This window comes from Trichechus manatus, unplaced genomic scaffold (assembly GCF_000243295.1).
Source record: "Trichechus manatus latirostris isolate Lorelei unplaced genomic scaffold, TriManLat1.0 scaffold00230, whole genome shotgun sequence".
Lineage (NCBI taxonomy): Eukaryota > Metazoa > Chordata > Mammalia > Sirenia > Trichechidae > Trichechus > Trichechus manatus.
In genome coordinates this window covers 1,053,854-1,067,120 of record NW_004444166.1, presented here as the reverse complement: position 1 = coordinate 1,067,120, position 13,267 = coordinate 1,053,854, and positions in this window count along the sequence as shown.

Below are 13,267 nucleotides of genomic sequence, written 5' to 3'. Positions count from 1 at the left end.
TGTTATAAGCACTGTGAACTTTGCAGCCTTGGCAAAGTTCCCATTACAAAGGTTGGCACGGGCAGCAGGGATGGCAGTGATTGTGCCAATAAACCTGGCTGCCTGGGCAAGGATGGAAAAGCCATCACGTACCTAGCACTGTGCCCTTCGCTCTTTTCTTGGACAGTGTAAGTCCTGGAGTTCTAACGTAACCCAAGTGGGAAGACGGCATCCCAGATTGACTGATGGAGACTTTTTGTCAACCTTGATGGCCGTGGCCTCACACTGGATTTGATTTGACTTAGAAAAATAAAGACAGTGACATTTCTTGCACTCTGAGTACCATGGAGCAAGTTGTACCTGCTATAAGTGTAAATTTTCCTTTGCTATTATATAATAGGTATTTTGATGGGGTGAGGGGTGATAGCCAAGTACCAAGTAGATCATTTCACCCACCAACTTTTATTTTAGAAAGTGTATTTTTTTAAGGATAGTATTTCTTACTATACCATTTTTCTGGTCTACCTGAAAAGAGAAACAATGGATTTTTACAATTGTTTTTGGAGTAACATAAGCTCTTCGGGGCATAGAGTTTGTGCACTGAATTGCAGCACAGCATGAAATTTTACAGCTGAGTTATGAACCCCTGCCAATAAAAGTTTATAACGGAACAGCCAGCTTTTCTACCTTTAGGAGCAGGGTGGAGAAAATACATGCTCTAAAAGATACTGTTATCCTGGAAATATGATATTAATGATTGCACAATTTGAGAACAAAGAATTGAAATGTGAGGACGAAATTAATTAGACATACTTGAGAGTTATGTCGTTTATTACTCAACTTGTGTGCACGTTATTTACTTTATACAAATGTAGACTCAAAATGATTTGACATCTCATTCAATTTCATAATTAAATTAGAAGATTTGAGAATTCACAGGTTTTAAAATGAAGCTACTATTGACTTTAAATTATCCCTGTTAAGAGGGAAAGTAATAGAGTGAATAAATTAAATTCACTCTACATATGCTGTTGCGTCATTAATTTCCCTCCCAAAGACAACTCTTTACCTATCGAATACATTTATATCACAATTATCCACACAGTCAATATTCCAAAGAATCAAGGGAGGATAGACTTTTTTTTTAACATAAGGGGATATGATTGGTTATAATCTATTTTGAAGGCAAAAAGAAATCTAGGCAATTGAATAGAGCTGATAAGTAAAATACACTTGTTCAATGGATACCAAAATAATAATGATAATAATAATAATAATGGACACTTTTTAAATTTTTTGTAACTGAAAATCCCGTGAAGGATTCTCAACAAAAATCTTCACGAATATTGCACAGTCTTTTCATGGAATCACTTATAACAGAACTGTGCTCTCATTTGCCTGTTGTTGTGTGCCGTCCAGTCAATTTAGACTCATAGTGATACCATGTGACAGAGTAGAACTGCCCCATAGGGTTTTCTAGGAGGTAATCTTGATGGGAGCAGAGAAAGGCTCCCCACTTTGTCTTTTTGTTTGTTTGTTTTTCTACCTGATGGTGGCAGGCAGAGTGTATGAGTACCACTGGTACTCTGGTCAGTAGGGAAACATTCATATCAGCTCAAGTTGCTCAGCATCCAGGGCAGAGGGGAGTTATGACCTGGAAGGTAGAGTACCGAGGGCACTAGGAATGGAGGGGCTATGAACTCCACTGCTGGCTCTGCCATTTGCCCTAATGGGGTAGAGGGATTCATCTAACTGCCATTTGCCTTGTCTTCCTCCTAGCACAATAGGAAACACCATTCACCATGATAGAGATACTTAGGCTCATGGGATCTCAGCCTCATGGGATCTCAGCTGAAAGAGACTTCGGTCATCAAAGAGATGTTGGGAGGATTTGGATGAAATGTCACAGTGAAGTACTTTGTAGAAATAAAGTGCAGAAGGGTGTATCAACATCATTTTTCATTACGGAAGGTCCACCATTACTGTGAACTATAATGGCCAGAATAATTTATTTCATAGACAAAATGGGAATAATAACCACCCATCAATAAATGGTAGGTTTTCTCTGTGTTCCATGAGATAATCAAAGTCTTGTCCTCTTAGGCTGGCAAGGGGCAAACATGCATGCATTCATACATAATCATGCAGTAATTTTCGGAATCGACTGGATGGCAAAGGATTTGGTTTTGGTTTGGATGCATGTGCTGGGACTAGAGATCCTGATAAATAAATCACAGTTCTGCTCTCCAGGAGCTCACAGTCTTGGTGGAGGAAACCAAGTAAGAAAGCAAAAACACCATAGAGGTATTTTCAGGCTGATACAGGAATGTATAGGAAGATTTCAGATAATAAAGGAAGAGGGAAGAACAGAAGGCTTTTTGGAAGAGGTGACAATTGATTAAGCTTCGGAAGTTTAGTCATGAGAGATCCACGGGCAAAGGAAATAGCAGAGTATTCAGGGAATTACAAATGGCACCTGCTGGCAAATATGTGGGAAAGTGTGGGACAGATGATCAAGCAGTTTAAATCTTCTGCTAAAGGCAATGAGGATCTATATAATGACTAGATTTGCATTCTATAAAGGTGATTCTAATGCAATGGCAGAATGGATTAAAGGGGAGGGGAAGAAAGGAAGCATATTGTTCGTTTGTGTTTTCTAATTGTCCACAATGAGTGTGGATTGTTTGGACTTTTAAATTTTTTAAACTCAGAATCAGGTTGTGGTGGCCATGAAAATGCATCTCTCTGATCCCCAACTACAGGTAGCATAAGTGACCAAGGGCCCAGCTACTGCTGTGAAATCCATCACAGCATTAGCTCCAAAACCAGACTTCTACCAGTCAATGCCTGAGCAAGCCAAGGATACAAAGGCAGGTCAGCTTCTGGGAGACACAGGCTTCCTTTAATGGACAACTTGACTCAGAACCCCTAACAGCCTTGCTGAACCTTTCTTAGATTGCATGCCACTTCCTTCTCTGTCTTCTTCACTCTGCGTCAGAGTTAACATCACACTCTGAAAACCTTCCCAACCTTCTCCAGATTCCTCCCCATTTTTTCTTGTAGGTATTTTCCTTACTAAAATCGTAGCACATAATATCCCATCTTGGCTACTTCTTACCAGAGGATTTGGATTTGCCAAATAAATATTCCTTTTATAAATACAAAATTGGGAATGACTTGAGGTTAAGACTGAGTCTTAGGTATCTTTATAATTCTCAATTTTATCCCAATATCTGGCAGAAGACAGCCCAACCGTTTTGAAAGAATGAAAGAAAGAATAAATGAATCCAGATGTGATCATGTAGCAATAAGTTCAAGGTTATATATTAGCCATGTTAATTTTTTAATAAATGCAACAAAAACCTTGAGAACTGATGTACTAATTTTGGATGACCAAAGGGTTGACAGTGGACATCCTTTTTTTCAATCTGATTGGAACCAATATGGTAGTCATTTGATTAACTTTTTAAATTCAGTTAAATATGAGGAGTCAGAAAAATGATTCACGCTTTAGCATTTTATTATAACTCAAAATGTATTAATATGCATTTATTTGTCAAGGTTTTATAGGGTATAGAGCTTTTCTCTGAGTGGAGTTCACTAACCGGTCTTCTACTTTTGTGTTTGTTTTTGTTCTTGCATAAACCATGTCCATGATACATCATCTATAATTTCTTTAATGTTTAATTGGATCTTCAGTCTGAATGTACATTCCTCCCATATTTTACCATTTTTCCCTAAATATCTTATAGTTGCCTGGCAGGTATAGAATCTGTGTACATGTGTGTGACTTGTTTTTTTTTTTAGGGGGGTGGGATTAATTTCTCTTGCCTGGTTTCCATCTGGAACAACTTCAGCCACAGTTTACACTTGTTGTTGGCTGCCATCGTGTTGTTTGACCCCTAGCTCATGGCGACTCCATGCACAAGGGGATGAACTACTGTGATCCATAGGGTTTTCATTGGCCGATTTTCAGAGGTAGATCACCAGGCCTTTCTTCCTAGTTTATCTTAGTCTGAAAGCTCCCCTGAAGCCTGTTCAGCATTATAGCAACACACAAGCTTCCACTCACAGATGAGTGGTGGCTGCTCTTGAGTGGATGCATTAACTAGAATCAAACCCAGGTATCCTGCTTGGAAGGTGAGAATTCTAGCACTGAACCAGCACTGTCCCCACAGTTAACACTACTGACTGCTTTTCCCACTCTGCATAGGAAAAAGAAAGGTATCTGAAGATTGAGTTCGGGAGAAGAAACTGAACTGACTTGGATCAGATAATTTCTTTCTCTTCTAAATCCAATATGTTCACAAGACAGATACATTTCTGCCTCCCACAAAGATGAGTTCTTTGCTTCTATGGGGGGCTGCCAGTTGCCCATCAATAGCTACCTATAATGGCACAAGTATAGCTGTGAAAATCTGGACTGATATATTAGAAAGCGTGTTATGGCGGCAACACTAGGTCACATATTCCAATCTTCGTTTTATCAGCAATAACACTGACATTTTGATCTCCCTCTGCCTAACTCCTGTGACCTAATTTGAGAGGTGAAGAATCCTAAACCCCAGCAATCTTTATAAAGTCTTTCTATATTGGTTTTAGTAAAAGTAACTCCTCTTCACACGCACATTCCATCTGTTGTATAATAATAGCTAACTAAATCAGACAATTGCAATAACAAGTACATCTGACAGAAACAGATTTGAAAAATTCATAACTGACTCTTGGTACATATGCCATCCAACATGTGGGAACTGAAGTGAGAGGGCACACTCAAGTGTAGGCTACTAGCCCAGAACATTCAAGAGGCATGAACATTATTCACTATGCATTTCCAGAGCAAATGGAGAGCAATAATTAATTTGGTGGGTTGGTTAAGTGAAGGTTGACCAGGAAAGCTTCTACTGGACTTACATGAACAAATTAACTACCAGCCCAGCATGATCTGAAATCCTGAGGCCCTCATCTAGACTAGATTATTCATATCTGGACGTTGTCTACACATAGGCCAGTGATTACAGTTTGGTTTTCTTTCTGTCAGAAATCACTTTTGACCTAGGTTTTTCCTCGAGATTAGCCTTGTTTGAACCATTTGAACTCATTTTTAACATCTCAGAAGAGTTTTTACACACAGTTTCTTTACATTTCCACCGATGCTTAGGATTCCAACTGATGCAATCTCCTCTAAGACCTATCTCCTCAACTAACTCTTTGCCCTTTAGCACATTCAATCTTGTCTCCTCTGTAGGGGATAATTTCAAATGTGCTTTACTTTCAAATATGAAAACGTTTCCCTTGATTCTGATATGCGTTTTGGTCGGTGCCTTCCAATCTTCCCACTTCTCTTCATTGACTAACATGGCGAAACCTCTGAAAGCTCATCTCCTCCCCCAGCTTTGCTGAGCTTGCTCTTCTGAAGGACCTTCTGCACAGAGCAGGCAGTTTTCTTCTCATTATCCATCCCTCTAACCTCCCTTGAACATCTTTTGAATCATCTCATCATTTACTCCTTCTGACTCTATTTGAACATGATTTGAACTGTTCTCTACTTTCCTCCTGTGCTGGGCCTTCTCTTCTCCTCTCCTAGCTCCCTTACTCCTGCCACCTGCCAAGTGTAGCCAAGTGTAGCAGATTAGAACACAAGCTCTTTAGCCAGACTGGCTGGAGCCAAACATTACTAGGCATATGACCTTGGACAATACACCAGTTGTCTTATCCAAACAGGGGGGATAATAATAGGCATTATCTCAAGTTCATTATGAGGTTGAAATTAGAAGCCAATACATTTAAAGAGATTTACACAGTGTTTGATACATACTGAATGTTCGATAAATACAGTTGGCTACATAAAGGCTGACTTTTTCTTGTTCTTTCTTTAGACACGCTTTCTAATGACTGCAAAAAAAATATTTTCCTGGGTTCAAGGACTTCTATATTCATGTTTCCGAGTTCTACATATATAAGCCTGAATTCTCTCATTTATAATCTAATCACAATCACATGCTTCTAACTACCTATTAAACATACCATTTTATATATTATCTCTGCTATTTCTACTCCATTCTTATATTGATCTTCTTTCTCATCCTTCTTTGAGCTCTGTTTAAGTATCTGAATAAAAAAAATTTCTATTTTTCAGTTACTATACCCAATAATGTACAATAATTTCTTCTTACTCTTCCAACCCATCAATCTTGCTTTGATGTCTTCAATACTTGCCTCTTTAATACTGGGATAGCCTGTTAATTGGTCTTCATGCCTCAAGCATCCAGTCACCAAGTCCATTCACTTCAATTCAGTCAATATTTATTGAACATCTATCATTGGCCACACATTGCTCAAGCCCCTGGGAAGCATTTGCAAATAAGAGAGAAAGGGTCCCCACTTCATGGATTTCCCAGTCCTGCGCCATGGCTCTCAACCTGGATGCATAGCACAGTCTCTTGAAGCTCTTTTGCCTGGAACCCATTTATTTTACATATCTATATTTCTTTTTTTTTCAGTTCTGCAAGGGATTGTGATAGCGTCAACAGTTGAGAAACACCACTATCATCTGTTGCATAGTTCTCAGACTCGTCTTCCTAAACCACTGTCCTTCTCATGCTACTTTCTTGCCAAAGAAAGCACGATGGCACTTCTTTTACTGCTTTATCCATAGTCACTTGGCTTTGTAGAATTCTCTTTATTCTGACCTCACCAAATCTTTTCAGGATCATTCAGGTATCTGTGCCATTTTGCAAACTAGACCTTGTGTACCACATGCCCTTCCTTCACATTTCCACCCATCCAGAATGGACTTGTAGTTTGAGCTTCACCCAGGTTATGGAGTCGTGCTGACTCTAAACTATGCTAAATCTTTCCCTTCTGTGCATACCTAGTGTATTTTAGAGCATAGTAGAAACGTTAAAAACCAGTTGCCATAAAATCAATTCCAACTCATGGCTACTGCATGTGTGTCAGAGTAGAACTTTGTCCCATAAGGTTTTCAATGGCTGATCTTTTGAAAGTAGATCACAGGGTCTTTCTTCCCAGGTGCCGCTGGGTGGACTTGAACCTCCAACATTTATAACACTCCGGGGACTCCAGTAGAAACATTAAGGGGGCCTTTTTCTCTTTTGGGGATTTTGGCTGGAGATTTGAAGCTGGGTACACAATGGTCGGTCTGCTAACCTAGCCTATTACTCCCCTCGGGCTAAGGAGGTAAAACAAATACCTGAAGAAGATGGGTACTGGAGACTTCTCCAGGAAGAACTGCTGAAGTGCTGTGTATCACCCCCTTCTACATACAAAAATAGGGATACGCAGAGATGTTCCTTCTCCCACCTCAAGCCAAATGAGAGGAATTCCATGAAAACCAAGCATACAAAGTAGGAGGATTTGTCAGGAGAGGCAACTGCACTTTCACCCCAGCAGGAGCATTGCTGATCTGGAGACATCCTCTGCTTTCCAGACATAAAGGGACCAGAACGGGGCTCACAGAGAAAGCTACTGGGGATCTGTCCTGTTTTTTTGTTTTTTGTTTTTTTCCAAGAAGTTTGAGGGACTCGAAGTTTGATGTCCCCAGGAAAAACCTGCATAAGCTAAAGGTTTTCTGGATCTCCTTATATTAGTACAATGAAAAGAGAGTGCTGGGGTGGCAGGGCCCATACTTCCCAAGTTTGTCAGGGTAAAGTGGACACCTTGAGAAGGAGTTGGGCTTGGCTTGATCTGAGAGGGACTTGTGCAAAAAGATCACTTGCCAGTAGTTGGAGACTCCAACCAAAAGTGTCTATACGGGGTGTATCACATGAACAGGGCTGAGGTAGGTGTCACAACTATCCAGAGCACGCATTGCCCATACCAGAGAACAGTGCAGTGGGAAGCCACTGCCTCTTCTTTCCTCCCCACCTCCAACCCTGAAGAAGTTACAGGCAATGACACAGTAAGGAAGAGCAGAATAATATTGAGAAAACGCAACTATAGTGTCCATGCCCAGTACAGGTTCCTGAGAGCCTGAGTTGGACCAGAGCTGGGGATGGGAAGAAATTTTAAGCTGAATGAGAAATCAGAGTTTGCTTTATATGGCACTGCTTGTTTAAAACCTAAAGGTGACCAGGAGAACTAAGGACTTGGCCCAAGATTTTGTCCAGGGATATGGAAGAATGATTCTATACAGTGAATTTAAAATGTCAGTGGTGAGCACAGGGGTGGATTATCCGAGAGGCAAGGTAAACAGTGCTTACTTTGCTTACCAGATCATCTGTAGTGGACAATTTCACATTTTTTCACCACATGAAAGATTCTGCTTCTAGGTATGGCTGGCATCTCTCTCTCTCCCAACCCCACAGCACCTTCCTACAGAATCAAAGCCTCTTTTCAAATTTACAATCCCTGACAGGAACCAATTACCCAGTAAGCAAGGTAACCACGGGCTTATTTACGCTTATTTACTAATCTGTAGTGAACAATTTCATGTTTTCCGCCACATCAAAGATGCGGTGAAATCCACGTGAAATTGTTTACTACAGATTAGTAAGAAAGCACAAGTAAGCCCATGCTTACCTTGCTTATTGAGTAACCTGCCCCTAGGTGAGCATAATTGTTTCCTGCTTCGTACTCTACCAAGTCCAGCTTTTTCAGTACAATAAGTAGAGATGTTCAGAGTTTACTTGATAATTCTATTTCTCCAACAGAATAAAGGTCCTGAGAGGGAAGGAATGGAAGCTCCCGGCTTCTTTTTTTAACTCCCCTGCCCTGAGGCACATGATAGGCCCTCTTGTAGCCCATTCCTTTGGACTTATTGAGGGTTCTGTCCCAGAACTTTCTGTGCGTTAGATTCAGTTTTTCATTAGACCTAATTAATGTGAGAAGCACATGTCTCTTCTTTCAGGAGTGCTCTTCCCAGTTGCCAAAATAACTCCCACAGTCAAGAAGATGCCCTCATTGAACAGTTAACACAGAGCTGGACTCCAGTTGGGAATATAGAAAACTCCAGGCCCCTGGTTGCCATTTGAGCACTTTCAGCAAGCAGCAAATTCACTCTAAAGGCTTTGATGTTGGATTATATTGCTGTTTAAAAAATAATTTCCAAACTCTGTGAGAAAATTTAACCCTTGAAAAGGTATCAAAGGAGTTTGGTTAGACAACAAATCTAAGGAAATTGAAAGTGAAAGTCCCCTATGCTTTCCACCTTCTCTATGATTATTTGTCCCCCTCTCTTGGAGAAGAGTTGTATTTAGAGTCTCAAGCACATTTATTTCCTGCAAACCTCGTGCCTCCTGGTGGATTGCTACTCCCAAAGGCCTATGAGAAAGCGTTTGGATTTGCCTGTGCTCAGTTTCTGCTTTTAGGTTGTATAGTTCCCCACAGAGTTTTACACTTTACACATATTTTCTAATTTCCATTTTTATTTTTATAAATGATTCCCTTTCCTTCTTTTTATTACAGTTTGCCCTTTTTTCCCCAAAAGAAAGACTTAAAATAAATTATTTCTGCTTATACTCCTTTAATTTCAAACAAAGTTGTTTAAAATGAACTCAGGCATGCCTGTTCTGATTTATCAGCTTGATTCAGGCAAAGGCAGGCTGTATTTTAGCTATGCATTCCCTTCAGTAGTGGGTCAACGACACCTATGAAATGCAGCCAATCTCTTCTTGGTCCTGACCATTGTCAGGAATGCCATCATATTCTTTTAGGTTGTCTACACACACTAATTATGAGAAAACCTTTCTAATAATCAGTCTTTCTCTCTTGTTCTCTTTCTCTCCCTCTTTCTTTCTCTCTCACGCACATGCACGAATTTTGGAACAACACTGAAATTAGAATGAGTCACTGTATTTCTAATCTGAACTGTCACAAAAAAAATCCACCAAGGTGAGGACTATGGTGCCATTACAGCTCCCATGTTTGGGCCCTCACAATACTCAGTCATCATTTTGGGCATACATCTATGCAGAGATTAGAGAAACAAGCAAGAGGCTGTGAGGTATAAGCAAGGTCAGAGAAAGTTAAGAGAGATGTTTTTGGAATTCTCTATCTGTTAAGTGAAGGAATACTAATGCCATTACTTTTGAGTTAATTTTGATAGTATTGTACTTGAGCTGTACTCACAGTTTGATTCAACATTTAGTTAACAGGACCACCAGCATCTTTCCAGCACACACACACACACACACACACACACACACACACACACACACACAAACACACACACACAGAGTATTATTAGAGTTTTATTTATTTATTTTTTTGGTGAAAAGCCTTCTCAAGCCTATCAAAACCATTTTACTGAGGTTTCAAATAAGAGGTAAGAACTATATTTTAAGATTCTCTCATATGTTCCTAAATGTAGGCAGGTAATGTGGTAGATATTCTGTTGTTCCAATTTTCTGTGTCAAGAGGGTCCACAGAATATAAAGGTGAGTTGCTATGAGTCAGCATCAACTTGTTGGTAATAGGTTTTTGGGTTTTTTTATGCGCTATATTACTCTCAGAAGGTCTTAAAGGTAGATTAAGAAAGGTACAGGAAATAAAGCAGGCCTGTTCCACTATGTAAAGTGTATGGGATGCATAAGAATAGCAGTAGTGATGTCAAAAAGTGAAAACGGAACAGGAACTGTGGGGAGAACAATGAAGAGAGGTTGGAGAAAGTCATGTTAAAGAGTACGATGCTATGAAAAAAACGTATTTATGCCTGTCCACCACTCACCCTTGACAAATGCACACTCCTAAAGGTCAATTAGAAGAGTTTACTTAGTTATGAAGGGAAGAGAGAAATATGTCAGAAACTATTGCGAACAATGGGAATTCCAGAACACTTAATTGTGTTCCTGAGGAACATGTATGTAGACCGAGAGGCAGTCATTCAAACAGAACAAGGGGATACTGTGTGGTTTAAAGTCAGGAAAGCTGTGTGTCAGAGTGGTATCCTTTCACCACACCTATTCAATCTGTACGCTGAGCAAATAATTCAAGAAGCTAGACTATATGAAGAAGAACGGGGCATCAGGATTGAAGGAAGACTCATTAACAACTTCTATTATGCAGATGACACAACCTTCCTTGCTGGAAGTGAAGAGGACTTGAAGCACTTATTGATGAAGATCAAAGACCACAGCCTTCAGTATGGATTACACCTCAACATAAAGAAAACAAAAATCCTCACTACTGGACCAATAACCAACATCATGATAAACAGAGAAAATATTGAAGTTGTCAAGGATTTCATTTTACTTGGAACCACAATCAACGTCTATGGAAGCAGTAGCCAAGAAATCAAACGATGCATTGCACTGGGCAAATCTGCTGCAAAAGATCTCTTTAAAGTGATAAAAAGCAAAGATGTCACCTTGAAGACTAAGGTGTGCCTGACCCAAGCCATGGTGTTTTCAATTGCCTCATATGCATGTGAAAGCTGGACAATGAATAAGGAAGACCGAAGAAGAATTGATGCCTTTGAATTATGGCGTTGAGGAAGAATATTGAATATACCATGGACTGCCAAAAGAATGAAAAAAATCTGTCTTGGAAGAAGTACAGCCAGAATGCTCTTCAGAAACAAAGATGGCAAGACTTCATTTCACATACTTTGGACAAGTTATCAGGAGGGACAAATCCTTGGAGAAGGACATCATGCTTGATAAAGTAGAGGGTCAATGAAAAAAAACAGGAAGACCCTCAACCAGATGGATTGACACAGTGGCTGCAACAATGAGCTCAAGCATAACAACAATTGTGAGAATGGTGCAGGACCAAGCAGTGTTTCGTTCTGTTGTACATAGCGTCGCTATGAGTCAGAACTGACTCGAGGGCACCTAACAACAACAGAAGGATCAGATGAGAGAAGAAAATAGACAAATATTCTTGCCCTTGAGGAGCTTAAATTCTAGTGGAAGACGAGATATTAAATATAATAAATAAGTAAATTACAGTTGTTACTGATTATATATACTTAATAGTATTACACACTGTGATATAATTAATAGTATGACATACTGTGGTGATACTATGAAAAAAAGAAAAAAATAGAATAGGAAAAGAGATAGGGAATACTTAGAAGCAGACAGTTGGAAATTTTAAATAGAGTGATCAGGGTGGGCCCTCTCTGAGAAGATAAAAATTGAGTAAGGATTTGAACAAGAGGAAGCCGTGCAAATGTCTAGAAGAAAAGCTTTCCAGGCAGTGGACATAGTCAGTGTATAGGACCTAAGGCAGGAGCATGCCTGCCTGGCTATTCGAAGGCACGGAAAGTTCTTGAATAGAGTAAGAGCTACATGAAAGGAAGGTCAGTCTCTCCACAAGTACTCTGCATGTTTCATTCCATTGTTTGTCCCCTCCCTCTCCAGTTTTTCAACCTCTTCCTGTCAACTGGATCCTTTCCATCAGTATTAAAACTAGTATTTTGAATATTTTAAAACTTATCCCTTAACCCTTGTTGTGGGTTGAATTGTTTTCCCCAAAATGTTATGTGAAAGTCCTAACCTCAGTACCTGTGAATGTGAACTTGTTTGGAAATAGGGTCTTTGCAGATGTAATTAGTCAACATGAGCTCATACTGAAGTAGGGTGAATCCTAATCCAATATGACTGTGTCCTTATAAAAGGAGGAGAAGATACACAGACAGACAGATATAGAGGAAGAAAGCCATATGAGACAGAGGCAGAGATTGGATTTATGCTGCCATATGCCAAGGAACACTTGGGGTTACCAGAGTCTGGAAGAGACAAGGAAGAATCTTCCCCTAGAGACTTTGGAGAGAGCGTGGACCTGCTGATATCTTGAATTCAGAATTCTAGCTTCCAGAACCTTGAGAGAATAAATCTCTGTTGTTGTAAGCCACCTAATTTGTAGTAATTTGCTATGCAAACCCTAGGAAACTAATATAACCCTATACCCTTTTCTAGTTTCTGATATAACCTCCGTCATAGCTAAGACACTCAAAGGATTTATCTACTCATGCTGCCTCTAGTCACCAGTCTACCATCCACTCCATTCTCTTCCTTTCCTCTACCACTCTACCAAAATTATTCTTCCAAAATACACCAATGAACTTCAAGTTTTTAAGTACAGTGGAAACTGCTCTCAATTCACTTGACTTTTAAGAAGAAACTCCTATCTTCTTTAAAACACTCTTTTCTTGACTTCCATGACATCACACTTTTCTAGTTCTTTTCCTACTGCTCGGATCACTACTTCTAGGCTCTTTTTTTTTTTTCCCCCCTTCATGCTCCATTAGACTCAATCACCAATAATTAGAGTTCTTCAGGGCTTAATCTTGGTCCCTCTTTTTACTGGATTTTTAAAATCTAAA